The sequence below is a fragment of the Carex rostrata genome, chromosome 25 (assembly GCF_964058835.1).
Source record: "Carex rostrata chromosome 25, lpCarRost1.2, whole genome shotgun sequence".
NCBI classification, from domain to species: domain Eukaryota; kingdom Viridiplantae; phylum Streptophyta; class Magnoliopsida; order Poales; family Cyperaceae; genus Carex; species Carex rostrata.
In genome coordinates, this window is record NC_135942.1 from 651,959 (window position 1) to 667,165 (window position 15,207).

Sequence of the window (15,207 nt, forward strand, 5' to 3'; positions counted from 1 at the left end):
ATCAACACAGAACCAGCAAAACAGAACAAGTCACAGGTCAGATCAGAATAGACACACCAGAAATCAACAACACGGCTCAAGCCTCAAGTCAGCACCATTTGTCGGGAAAATCAACAACCCGAGCAAAGGTGAAATTAACTACAATTCCCTTTAATTAATACAAATCACAATGGTCATATATTTTACAATTCCGACCATTAATAAAAATCATTTTGCAATATAACCCCTTATACTTAATTTATTCGAGCAAATCGATCGAGTCGGGAAAATCAACAACCCGTACTCGCAAACTAACAAATTCACATCCTACGACATTAATCAATCCATCACGACACAAATCCAGAAGTTTAGAAGTTATTTTGGAAATTATCCGAAATAGAAAATATCAAAAGAAGCGGCCGATTCCGAGGGTTTCGCCTCGCCTCGCGGCCATCTCACTCGAGCACTAGCAATCACCATAGCACCCCAAGATAGCACCAATCGAGCACCGAGGCAGCACACATCCTCAACCCTAGAAACTAGGATTTCATGGGAGGGGAGGGGGGCAGAAACCGAGAGAGAGAGGGGGGCGGCTGTGGCTCTCACGGGCAGAGAGGAAGAGAGGAGAGATCAGAGGCGGGTCCGGTGGGGTTCGCCGGCGATGGAAGAGGGGAGGGCGGAGCCCTCTCTGATTTGGCGGAGAGGAGAGGAAAGGGGGGGGGGGGGGCGGGGCTGTGGGGGGGGGTCTCACGGGTAGAGAGGGAAAGGAGAGAAATAGAGAGGGGTTTTATTAAATTGGTTGCTTCAAGATTCGTGCTAGCTGAGATGAGTGGTTGATAAAATTCCAACATTTAAGATGCGTGTTGAAATAAATCTAAGGGTTCACAAAATTCTGAAATTCAAGTATAGTCTCATTTAATTGATTTATGGTCCGTTTCTTTTATAAATTCGAGTCGAATTTTCGTAAAATTTTACAATTAAATTCGTATGTATATTTCGGACCTTTATTTGTCAATTTAAAATCTAAATAATTCGTTATCAAACAATATATATATATATCAAATCAAATCCTTAAAATTCTCAAATAAACGAAATTGGTAACTTTTATATAATTTATCTCGTACGAGTAATTTCGTATAATTATATTCTTATTTGGAATTTAATTACTTATTTATTCACACGAATCTAATTAAATCAATTTCTTCTTTCCTAACAATTAACAGGAATTGTAACGGATTTTCTAAGTTTCTAATTTACCAAATAATCATAATTTTATTCCTAGTGCTATATTTTATTTTATTTCTAAATCTCTAAATTTTATTATACATAATTTCATACGTTATTTATATTTCGAAATTTTAGTTTCATTTTAGTCGGTCAGAAAATTTCGGAACGATCGTTAAGTTAATTAAACTTTTTATTTAAGCCAATTGATCGATTTATCAATTTTAATCAAGTTTTTAAAATTTCGGAATGTAACAGATGCATATTTTGAATATGAGTAAAACTTAGTTGTTATAGAGAGCATAAGACTTTCTTTTAAAAATTTATTATATAAATTTTAAATGACAAATTCAAACTGTTAAAACCGATTTACTTTATTATTAATGTGTTTACATGTCAAAATTATAAATTATAAATTCATTTAGTATAAAGTCAAGTGGTGAAAGATAATAAATTTATTATCATTATTTTTTGACCGCTTACTTTATACCAAATTATCTCAATCTCATTCTACATGGCCAGGATCTAAATTCCAGAAACATAGAAGAGGTTTATGCCTAGGGTTTGTTCATTGGAAGAGGATCTGCTGCTTTTCTAGCATTTCCTCTCTGTATCTCTCTTTGAAGAAGAGAAGAGAGAGAAAGAAGATCACGTGAGAGAGAGAGAGTAAGAGGAGAGAAAAAGAGAGAAGAGCAAGGGAAGAATAGCACCGGATCCCATTCCTTGTTCATTGGGTCCGGTTTAGTAGATTTTGAATTGAATTGAATTAGTTTGGACCAAACGGTTTTGGTTTTTTTGGTTTAATGGTTCGATTCGATCTGCTTTTTAAAACCGAATTATAACTTCGGTTCGATTCTGTTTGAAAATTTTCAAAACCAAAATAATCGAACGGACCGAACTTTTATATATTATGATTTATGAATTTGATCTGGACCGCCCCGGCTTATTTCTTAACCAATTGATTTATTTATTTTGGTTTATTTCTTAATACTTCAATTTATTTCTTCATATACTTTGGTTTATTAAAAAAAATTGCTTTGAATAAAAAAAGTAATATATTTTGGTTTGAACAGAACAAACCGAAATAAAACTTTAGTTTAGTTCGATTCAATTGCAATGCTAAATCGCTCTAATTCAATTCTATTTTTGAAACCGAATTATAACTTTGGTTTGCCTAATTCAATTCGGTTACATCCAAACCATCTCCATCTTCAAGATGAGTCGACCTAATATAAAAGATAATTTCAACAATATTTTCGCAATATTTTCCAAATCATCTCCATCCTTACAATATATTTTAATTAATTTTTTTAAAACATTAATAATTTAATATATTTATTTTAACTTTTTACTATTTACTTGCATTTCTAAAATCTACACCAAAAATAAAAATTACTTCACATTTCTATAATAAAAATTACAATTATCATATCAAAATTTACATTTCTTTTGTAAATAGGACGGATATGCTCTTAGATACCGAATTGGTATATAATAGTTCGTTTTTTTTTTTTTTTTTTTTTTCTTTAATGACGACGTTCTTTGTGTCTTTGAAATATTTTGCTGAAACTATAACAAAGCAACAGATTAAAAGGGGAGCCGGGAAGAGAAATATTTGATGATCCCTATTTTACAATTACATCTACAGTTAACCTTGATTTATTAACAGAGGAAAACAAGGGAAGCATCCAATTGCAGCCATTCCCAAAGTTTCTTCTTTGATCTAAACTCAATTCCATGTTGAAAAATAAAAATATTACAGAAACAATTTGCAAAGAACCAATTTCATTTACTTGATGAACTCAAGGACCGTGAAGAACGGGGTCCAAATAGAGCGCATTGAAACCAGTGAACCCAGCCTGCATGGAGACCAAGCTGCCGGAACTCCTCTTCGGTGCGCCCCCTTCCTTGGGTCCTATACATGGTCATGATGAATATGACATGGTCAAGTAAGGCACGAGTCCTGCTACTGCAATCAGTTCCCTCTGGCAATACCGGCTCACAAGCAATCAATTTTCCTCCTTTAGGCAAGGGCATCATAGCAGTTCTTTAGTATTGCATTGCACTCTTCGTTTGTCCAAATAATCAGAATCCACTGCAAAGAAAAGAACCAGATCGAAATCAGATGTTTCATCTTAAGAACCATTTTTTTTTTATAAAATAAAATATTTCATAAAATAAAATCACAACATTATTTTTTAATCTGAGATTGAATTGATATTGAGTACAGTTTTCCTTTCAACGTGGCAATTTTTTTTTTTCAAAAGTCTAACCAAAACAACCGGATTAAATTTGTCAACAGAAAAAACAAACAAACCAAAAAAAACCGAACTAAATTTTGTTGTGCTTGGTTGAATTGAAATAAGAGAGATTAAACCAAACAAAAAAAAAATCAAAGTAATTTAAGTAAATATCAAGTAAATTCGGTTTGTTTAGTTGAACCGTAATAAGAGAGATTAAATCAAGCCAAATATGAAAAACCAAAGTAATTCAAAAATTCAATCAAACCGAACCATTTAAACCGAAAAACATAACCATTTAATCCAAAATTTTCAAATCGGTTGAAAACCAAAAAACCAGATCCAATGAAAACCCTTAAATGTGATAGTTGAAGTTCCTCCATTTTGCATTAACAATTTGTTTTTTTTTTGGCCCTTTTTCCTTGGTATAGCAAAGTTATGGAATTTCTTTGTAACAGAGAAAATTGGAAACCTATAGTTTAGTTTTCAGTACTATACCTTCATAAAAATGGCATCGCCGGGTGGAATGAATTTAACCATGTCACCACTGCATATATGGTTAAAGAACATCAGTTTATATTGTATTCTTTTCACCTGCTCATAAGCATAAATTTAAACAAGTCTAATTATGGTCCATGAACTCTTTTTTTATAGTGTGATCTATTCCAACTTATCTAGCTCGGACATGAAACCAGAACACTCAGTAATTACCCACACCATAGCAGCAATTTTTAGAGGTAATAATCATTGTGTTTTTATCAGTAATTTAGGTTCTTTATTCAATCAAGAGTAAGACTAATTTAGTTTAGTAATATAGAGCTGTATGAGGCTATGCACCCCTATCTGCTGTTTTCAACAAATTGAAATGGAGCTCCTAAATTACCAGATCCTTGTCTGCTTCACTAATAAATTGCCAATTTTAAATAACATACTCAAATAATTACATGTTTGGTTTAGTAGTATCCAACGAGGTAGCAAACATGACCACCTCACAAAAAATAAATATATAAATTCAGTCCCCCTCAACTTGATTGGTTTCTGATGGAACTGCTAGTCATGACGAGTTCACATCAGAAATTTGGATGCACTAAGGAATTCAATCATAGATTGCATTTACGTAGAACAAGGACGTATATGTGACAAGTTGTACAGAAAATTCAGGTCAATTCAGTATTTTATATATTGCTTGCTGGGATTGGAGATGTTTAGCAAAATACCATGATCAAGTCTATAAATAGAATCAAGCACACAAGATCAATATAAGATTCTCTCTTTTTTCTTAAACTATTAAGTTGGAGATGTTTAGCAATATACCAGAATCAAGTCTATAAATAGACTCCATGTAATTGACTAATTGTAATCAAGCACACAAGATCAATACAAGATTATCTCTTTTTCCTTAAAACTATTAAGTTGAAAATGTTTAGCAATATACCAGAATCAAGTCTATAAATAGACTCCATGTAATTGTAATCAAGTACACAGGATCAGTACGAGATTCTCTCTTTTCGTAAAACTATTAGATACAAAATTGCAGATGAACAAGTAAAGGACTCACTAGGAATCTCTGGTGCAGCTGCAACGACCTCAGGCAAGTCAAAATTGACTCCAGATTTGACAGATGGGACTTGCTTCATGATCATCTCCAGGCAGGCGCCTGAGCTGCCTCCCACATCGACCAATAGCTCCACCCCATCAAATCCTGACTTGTAACCTTCTAGAAGCCTTTTCCATGAATGGCTCGTAGAACCCCTTCATAGCCCGCATCATCAGCCCATTTGCCTCGGGATCCGTGCCATAATACTCGTAAGCTGGCACACCTCCATTGGCACGCCTAAACGGGTCGGGTCCAGTCGGATCCAGTACAGCCTCATGGAGCTTTGGCCATGCGCGTATTAGCGCATCCTGGTGGTGTTGCAGCACGTAGTTCGCATAAGAAGATTCACCGACTAGGGTTTGGTCAATAGAAGTGAGGGAGTAGCGGCGGTTCCCAGTGTCAGATATGTGCTCTTGGAAGATGTTGTAGGAGGAGAGAAGGCGGAGGAGGCGCTGAAGGAGGGAAGGGTCTTCGGAGGAGGGAAGGATCTCGGAGGCGGAGAGAGGGTTGTTCTCACCGGAGCGCCAGATGGCAGCCGGGACGCCGAGTCGGATCACCGCAGTGAGGGCCATTGGAACGGAGAGTAGATTTGCGATCTCCAAGATAGCGATGGTCGCCGCCGGGTCGGTAGGAGGTGGTGGCGCCATTTTTGGATTTCGGATAATGAGTTGTGCAGATAGGGGGGGCTTACTGAGAAGTGAGATGGGATTTGCTGATTCGAGAAACTGGGAGTTTTGGTTGTTGACTTAAGATAGCAATTCTTTCTTTTTTTTATCGGAACTTGAGATAGCACAACAGATTGAAAGTTTGAAATTGATTAACTCAAAAGATTCCCTTTTGAGTTAATGCAGAGGAAACGGGTTATCTCAGCAGGTGGCTGGTCGAGCGCGCTATCGAGGAGACGAAAGCTCAAAGTTGGTTGATCTTGGAGTACGAGATGAGAGGGAAAGTATCCTCTGCGGAGTTTTTCGTGCGGAGCTTTTAATCTGATTTGTTCGTTTCGAATCGGACGGATCAGATCAGATCTTATCCGAATTTTAAAAAACTCAAAATTTGATGACACTTAATCCAGTCCGTCAGATTCAAAACGAACGGATCAAATTAAAAGCTTCGCACAGAAAAACTCTGCAGAGGATAAAGATGTGGAGTCATGAGTATTCTCTGAGATGAGTTAGGCTAGGGTGCTATGGATAGCATAGTGGCCTCTATGGCCTCTATGCTACGGCTCAATATTTGAGTTTTCAAAATCCAAACGGTCGATCCGAACCGTTCATCTTATTCTCCATATTAATATCTGCTTAGAGACCAAATTTTATAATTTTCTGAATTTTTTTACTATTTATTAAGCCACTTTGAAAATCGCTAATCCAACGGTTTTACTGTTTTGTGCAGCCACCGTTGGATCAACAATTTTGTAAAATACTTAATAAATAGTAAAAAAATTCAGAAAAATGTAAAATTTGGTCTCCAAGCAGATATTAATATGGAGAATAAGATGAACAGTTCGGATCGACCGTTTGGATTTTGAAAACTCGAATATTGAGCCGTAGCATAGAGGCCACTATGCTATCCATAGCACCCCAGCCTAACTCCTCTGAGATATCTTTTATCTATAGATGTGTGTTATCTAATCTTGGATGGGTTTTGGTACTGTAGGTGAATAGTACTCTCTAGTCTCTACAGTGCGAATTATGGTCCCATTACTCCCACAACTGTTCCTCCTCTTCAACCCAGAACTTTCCACACTTTTCCAGCCCAACAAAAATCACCTCTTCGCCACCTCCATTTTCTCTATTTCTTTCAAATTGCTGAAACTTGCTCTCTCCCTCCATCAGATCGCCTCTTACTCTTGTCTCTCCTCGACGGAATCGTTCTTCCTTTGAGCTCATTCAATCAAAGAAATCACTCACTTTTAACCTTCCTGCTTCTGTTCTTCTTCGACAAGGTAATGTAGTTTATAATGTCCCTCTCTCTCTCTTTGTTTCTTCACGCTGCATTTGGGATTTTTGAACACATCTTGCCTATATCCCTAAAATCAAGTGGTTTTAGCTGCTGCAAACTCGGGGGAAAAAAATTTTACGGGAATTCCAGTGAATGGGTGTTTTGATGTCTAATTCATCCATTATTTCAAAGGCAATTTCGAATTTTTTAGGTCAGAGATGCAAGTTGGTATTTTCCAATTGCATTTCTATATAATTAAGTAAAAGCTTTTGTATTGTCCTTTGTGTCACATTGTTTCTTTCCAATTTGAGTTTTACAAGCAAGAGAAATTGAAATATTAAAAATAGATTTAGGGTTTAGGGTTTATCAGAGTAAATAAAATTTTTCTCCTTTATTTCAATTCATTGTTCACCTCATGCATAAAAAATCAAAGTCACATTGTTTCTTCCCAATTCCATCCATTTCAAAAGCAATTTCGAATTTTTTAGGTCAGAGATGCAAGTTGGTATTTTCCAATTGCATTTCTATTTAATTAAGTTAAAGCTTTTGTAATGTCCTTTGTTCACATTGTTTCTTTCCAATTTGAGTTTTACAAACAAGAGAAATTGAAATATTAAAAATAGATTTAGAGTTTAGGGTTTATCAGAGTAAATAAAAAATTACTCCTTTATTTCAATTCAATTGCTCACCTCATGCATAAAAAATCAAAGTCATATTGATTCTTTCCAATTTGAGTTTTACAAACATTCGTGCAATTTTCTGTTTGGTATTGGTACATACAATTAGCAGGTACATACAATTAGCAGTTATTAATCCTTGCAAAAAAGTTTGGTTTTATTTTCTAATCTAGAGATGTAATTGTTACACAGATTTCAACTGTTTCTTATCTGGATTGCACGAGCTATCTCCACTTCATCTGCACACAGCTTTAGGTCTGTGTACTACATTTTTTTTTCTTAATATTTATCTTCCCTGTATTTTTTTCCTGGTAACTTGTTGTTACATAATAGAGCTAGAAAGAAACATGGCACCAGATGAGAGATTACGTCCTTATCTATTTATTATAAAGGACATAATAATTATCAGTTCTACTCACTAAAGTAATTCTTTAATTGATTTTTTTTTTTGTAATTGCAGGGTTCAAGCAGTGGTTGCACCAATACAATCAAGGGAAACTGAAGTTTGATGACAAGCATAACTTCTGTTAAGTACTGCTTCAGGTTGAGCAAACACTATAACTCTAATTTACATTAGCACACCCTCAGTTGTGCAATTATTTTTGATAGCACATTATACCTTGACTAAGCTTTGTTTGATTTTGGTTCATGGTTTCATTTATGTTTTATATTTCGTATTATCAATAGCTCATAAAATTTACTCAAATGTATTGCACCTAATTAATGTCATATCAGCAACTGGGACCTTTTTTTTTTCAAATGTCTATATATGAATATAGATTGCATGACTACAAATCAGTAAAAACAGAAAGGAAAAAACACATATGTGGTAAAAGAACTTAGCATGTGGATGAGTTATTTAAATAACTTATTATTAACGAATTAAATATTATATTGACCCAGATTGCTATATTAATATTGATGCATGAAAAACTAAAAACTGCAATTGTTCTAAACTTTTAATTTAGTTGAAAAATATATCATACATATGCAATCTTTTCTTCGGTATGGGTACATAAAATCAATAGTAAATAATACTTTCAAAAATATTTGTTTTCATTTTCTAATTTACAGCTGTAATCGTAACACTGTTTAAGTCTGCTACAGCAACAACGGTTCTATTTTTCTACATCGATAAAGGTAATTCTCTAATCTTATCTATTTACTTTTAATTTTCCAAAAAAAAAAAAATCCCTCCTGCAACCTAATATGTATTAGACACTCATTTTACTATGTGTGCTTATATACATATCTATATCCAATTTTACAATATAATTTTCAATCTATTCAATAGAATCGTAGTTAACATCAGGATGTCATAATTTTTCATGGACTTTACTTACTGCCGATCTAAGTGGTTGTTAATTCTTATAAAAAGTTTACATTTTTAATTAGATATCAGCTTCTCAAGTAATCTTCCCAATTTTACTTGAGACTGGTTTAGATCAATTACATCATTCTAATAAATTACATCATGATTACTCTTAAGGTGATATCCTCGCTAAACATATCTCAGCCACAATGTGACATCCATCGTGGAGCCGATGCACCAGTTTTTGTTCGTCCGAAAAGAAACGTCTATTTCTTTCCCGCCAAAGAGCCATGCTCCTGCTGCCCAAGCAGTGCTCCATTGTCTCTTATGGTGTTCTTTTCCATATTATGAAGGACAAGATACAAAGACACACCCAGGACATACCTACTATTTCAAGGTATAATTTTCTTCTAAAAATTGCCTTGCTCAAGTTTATTTAAATGGACAATTAGTCTTTCTTTACAAGTTTCGATTGTTTTTAGTTGATTTTATGTTCTGGAATGATATTAGAGTTTGACATCAAATTTAGTATTTTGCTGGTATGCCACGTAATAAAGTAAAGTCATGCTGCTATTAGTTTATTGGTGCACAACATGATCTGTTAGACTTTAGTTAAGAGGGTAGAGATAACTTTGTGGGTTTATCTAATATCATAAACCCTTTTCTGAATTAATTCAATAAAAAGGGATTTATAAAAGTTTGTGATTCACAAAATAGGTTCGCCAGATTGTAAAATATTAAAACATGTGTCTGGCTGAGAAGTGTTAATGCTATATTACGGGTGTTTGTGCGGATTGGAAGATGCATGGGGAATTGTTGTTGGAAAATTGTAAAAACATACGTTGCACTTGAGCACTTTTGACAGCAAAGAGGTAGAAATATCCGTTGGAAATTTAAATTCATTGTTGTTTATCAATTGCCACTGTTTATAAATTAAGACATTGGCTACTGTTCTTCTTTGCAGATTTTGGTCGAGAGGATAGGAAGACACGCTAATAGCTTACTACTTCAAGGTATAAATATTCTGCTATTAAAAATGATTTGCTAATAAAACTCTTATCATTGCATATTTAATACTACCCCATCTCTATTGGAATGTTCTGTGTGCAATATATATATAAATAGAGAGAGAGAGAGATGGGCTATGGTGCATTGCAATGCATAGGCTATGGTGTGCATTGGACCATAAATCACCGATTCAAAGTCCAAATGACTGATCCAAACCGTTCATCTTGTTCTCCATATTAATATGTGCTTGGAGACCAAATTTTACATTTTTTGAAATTTTTTTACTATTTATTAAGCCACTTTGAAAATCGCTGATCCAACGGTGACTGTTTGGAACAGTAAAATCAGAATCCACCGTTGGATCAGCGATTTTCAAAGTGGCTTAATAAATAGTAAAAAAATTTCAAAAAATGTAAAATTTGGTCTCCAAGCACATATTAATATGGAGAACAAGATGAACGGTTTGGATCGGTCATTTGGACTTTGAATCGGTGATTTATGGTCCAATGCACACCATAGCCTATGCATTGCAATGCACCATAGCCCATCTCTCTCTCTCTCTATATATATATATCCATTAAACAGAAGAACTGAATGAAACAAAAATTAACAGCAATCCAATCAGCACACAACTATTTTGTTCATTTTTGCAGTGGTGAAGACAACAGGGCAAAAAAAAAAAAAAAGAGTGGTTGCACTGTCCTCATACTAACACTTGAAATTTATTTGTTATTTGTAAATAATATTTTGTTCATTGTCCTCTTAGAAATGAGTGCGAATCTGTGCTGTTTTTCTGGGAGAAAAACACGCACTTAAATTTTTTCAACAGTCCAGATTATCGGAAACCATTGTGATATGCACTATGTTTTATTTTTATTGTTCATCAATATAACATGTCCTATGATTTATTGTATGATATTACATGTTCCATGATTTATTTTATGATATGCACTATGTTTTCCTTTCTATATTTAATTTCAATTATCGCTGCCGAAGCAAAGAGAGCCATTATGCCAGTATAATATAATCTTGGATGAGCCGGTTACTGTAGCTCTACAGTACCCTCCTGTCTCTCCTTTGTATGATTCATAACTAATCATTTCCATCCGACGGTCGGATGACTCAGATCTCTTTGCTAATATTATCTAAAGAGTGAGTCTATGGTACTATGCATATTACGATTTGGCACCGTGCTATGGCTCTATATTCGAGTTTTCAAATCCTAACGGTCGATCCGAACCGTTCATCTTGTTCTCCATATTAATATGTGTTTGGAGACCAAATTTTACATTTTTTGAAATTTTTTTACTATTTTTTTAGATTTATTGAAAATCACTGTTTTTGGATGGTCTAGAATTTTCAGATCAAGTGATTTTCTAAATATCTAAAAAAATAGTAAAAGAGTTTCAAAAAATATAAAATTTGGTTTCCAGAGACATATTAATATGGAGAACAAGGTGAACGGTTCGGATCGACCGTTAGGATTTGAAAACTCAAATATAGAGCCGTAGCGCGGTAACAACCCGTGATATGCATAGTACCATAGACTCACTCTTATCTAAATCTTCGTTTCTCTGGAAAGTTCTCAAATTTGCCTCTTGAGTGGTCTGCCTCCACCATCCCTTCGGCCTCTCCTCTCTTCCCTTCGGCCTCTCCTCTCTTCCGCTGTCTCTCTCTCACTCGTATGCTATTCTCTTCTTCTCTCCCAAATTGGACTAACTCTACCTCTCCTCCGTCCGATTGAGATCAACTGCCGAGTCCGCGTTCTCATTCTCTAGGTAATATTTCAAACTGATTTCTTTTACTTTTTCGTTGCTTTAGGTTTTTGTTTGATCATGTTGCCAAAAATTAATTGATTCAGGTTTTGTGATATAGGGTTTGCGATAAACTGATTTATTTGACTTTTTCGTTGCTTTAGATTTTTTCTTTGGTAATGTTGCTAAAAAAATCATTGATTTAGGGTTTAGGGGTTTAGAGTTGTCAATTGAAACAATTTGCCCCTCAAAAGTTGAAATTGTTGGTTTTTTTTAGTTAGAAAGATTTCAAATGGAAACAAAAAAATCAGTATCAAAGTTCTCTTTGACTGTGGTAATATCAATCTATTGAAGTCAATGTTCTCTTTGGCTGAGGAGAAGCAATTTGCCCCTCAAAACTTGAAATTATTGGTTTTTATCCCCCATACAGTACATAAAACCAAAATGTTAAAACAAACAATGTGTAACTTAAACCATACTATTAATATTTTTCAACCAAAATATCAGATTTATGATTAGTCTTTATTCTTACATCATTTGGTAATACCTGTGTGCATATTCTATTTTTATATGTTAGCTTTTGGTACACAATTGTGGTTTGATCTTTAATTTATTTTTAGTTAGGAAGATATGACTGATTTTTTATTTTGTTTCAATTTTATCAAGTAGGATTTTCACGTAATTGTTTTGTAAGCATTTGTTTTAGGGTTTAGGTTTAGGTGTTAGTAACATATCTTACACTTATTGCCACATTTGATTTTTCGTTCTCCAATAGCAAAGGTGTTGTGCCAGCAACATTTATTTACTGAATAATGAAAAAAAAAACACTTTTAAATATATTTGCTAGGCCTAATTCTTTACAACATTCTCTTAAATTATATAATGTACCTCATGAATAAACAAATTTATATAATGCACCTAGCTGAAAAAAATATGAATTGTTGCATAAGTAAACAGTCCTCTAATTTTCCTTTTATATGAATTCATAACAAAATCAACATCTACTCTTAACTATCACAATTTTATCCAACTGGTATCAGATTTTGCAACCCTCTCTATTACATACTAACATGGATTGATCATTTGTTTTTCTTTCTGTCAATGCCCATGTTACATTGATGATGTTTGAAATTAATACGACTAAAATGCCTCTTCAAAAGCTAAGCAGGCAAAATATGACTGAGAAGGTATCGGATTTTGTAAATGCCATGATTTCTAAAATGCATGAGCCTAATGTGGTGACCTGGATGAATTGTTGAACAAAGGTGGTCTGAGGGGGGTGGGGTGTTGATGGACAGGGCTGTCAGAATAAGGTACAAAAGACAAGGAAGGTGTGATTGGGCTAAGAATAAAGCATAGTGTGACTGTTTTGTGTATGCCTTTGTGACTGTAATCATTTATTACAAAACTGTACAAGTGTTATACTTGCACTACATTCAATAAACAGAATTGATACTTAAATTTTGTAATGGTAATATGTTTGTAAAAAAAATTAGAACAAATAGAAAAAGCCACTCTTAAAAAGTTAAAAAAACATTCAAGCAATTAAAGAAAATAGTTACATCATAAAAAGATGCATGGTAATTAAAAATGGGAATCACAGAGTATGATACATCAAACTAAAAGAAATTCTGGGAGGTGTAGACAATTCTACGGTAACCACACATATAGCAAAATAGTTTATTGTCATTGAGAGCATTCATAATTATTATATAAATGAAAAAAAAATACTATAATAATGTTTACCTGACAATATTCTATTTTCGTTGGAGGTACCTAAGTGATGCGAAGAAATAATTCTTCAAGTCAAGAAACTCAAACTTTGGAGACTGCATGAAGAGGAAGGAAAACAAATAAATGCATAAATACACCTCTTGCAAAGTTAAACTAATTAGCTTCCTAAGCTTGTCTCTGATCAAGATACCTTTGCCAAAAGGGTGTGTATTCCAATACACCCAAAATAAAGAAAAAAAGATTTTATGAAATTAATAAAAGAAATCACTAATGTGCTTTTCTGTAACTAACCTCGTTGGCAATGCCAAATTAGTCTCCTAAAAGGACCGGATTGTTCCTATGTCCTTCCAGCAGTCATTAAAAAATGTAGGACTGTCAAATTAAACCGTCTATTTAGTTTCTCAAGTCAATGTATGAGCATTTATGCATGTTGTATATTGTAATTCCATTGGCATACCTGGACCTGGTACTGTTAATTAACGGATAGAACTTACAAATTACTCTGTTAATCTTCGTGCGGAAGCGAATCTTGCAAGCGTAGCAGTATCATTAGTTCTGCAAGGAATCACAAGCCAAAGCCGGAAGCCCTGCGTTTTCCACGACCTAAAACCTTCACCTTAACAGAGTGTTTTTTTCTCTTTCTTGACAGTCTCTAATTTCGGATTTATTATCAGATGAGAGTCAGAGAGAAAATGATATGCATGGTTTATATAAAACCAATGCACATTTTCTTAATGGGTTGGCATCTATTCATAACGGGTCGGATTTTGAGTTTTCCATAATGGACGTACCCTTTATTAAATCCAACAGGTACTATGTCAGAAACGATGGAAATATTTGTAATCCGAAGCCGTTTGATGATGGCATATTTTGACCTAGAATTAAAAATTAATTAAATAATTTACCAGATCTAGGGAATCGTGACTCAGTGTCAGATTCAACCAAATATCTTAATTTGTATTGCAAACTATATAGTGCTTTTACTCATAAGTTGTGCAAAAAAGGTGAAACAATGAATTACTTTTGTAGACGGTTTTAAAATGTAGACCACAAATAGAAAATGATTTAGAGTAAGAAAAGACAGAGAAGGAACGCTTAAAGGTGAAGGAGCAAATTTTTGTGACATATGTGAAATATATAAGAATTGAGTCCGGTAAAGTTTGCATAAAATTTGTGGTCTACATTTTAAAACCAGTGGCATGTTGTAGATCAGTACTATGTAAACTCCAAACTCTAAATTTTGATTATGAATTCTAAAATCCTAAATCATAGTTTAGAATTCAGAATTCTAAAACCCTTTGCATAAAATTTGTGGTCTACATTCTTAAAATCAGTGGCATGTTGTACATCAGTATTATCTAAACTCCAAATCCTAAATTCTGAAGTTTGAAACCCTAAACCCTAGTACTTTCTCAAATATTGAGAAAGGTGTTTTTTCCTCTGTTAAGAAAGGTGTTTTATTGAGACCTTTAGAATACGTGTCAGTCCAGCAATTAAATCCCGGTGCAGACCATTGCTTTTGTGCAAATACTAATCGGTGATGAGCTTCCGAGCTGAGCTATAGATAATTAACATAAATTTTGGGCCTGTAGAATTTAGGCTCATTCGTGCTTTGCTGTCTCGTATACAAAATATTTTTTTAAATTACTGCGAAAATGTTTATTATACAGACTTATTTAAGCATGTACATCTATATCAGACAAGGTTCTCAAAAAGACAGTAATTTCGAAGTTTCTAATCA

At 34.1% G+C, this 15,207-nt stretch overlaps 1 long non-coding RNA gene and 1 pseudogene across 1 annotated transcript; both read right to left on the reverse strand.

Moving 5' to 3' along the window:
- Positions 1–2,741: 2,741 nt before the first annotated feature.
- LOC144576208 (uncharacterized) lies at positions 2,742–3,991 on the reverse strand. Its single transcript, XR_013518616.1, has 2 exons — positions 3,942–3,991; positions 2,742–3,298 (listed from the first exon to the last, which is right to left on the reverse strand). It is a non-coding gene; the product is annotated as an uncharacterized LOC144576208 (long non-coding RNA).
- Positions 3,992–4,694: 703 nt separating this feature from the next.
- Positions 4,695–5,807, reverse strand: LOC144576206 (nicotinate N-methyltransferase 1 pseudogene; annotated as a pseudogene).
- Between the last annotated feature and the right edge of the window lie 9,400 nt (positions 5,808–15,207).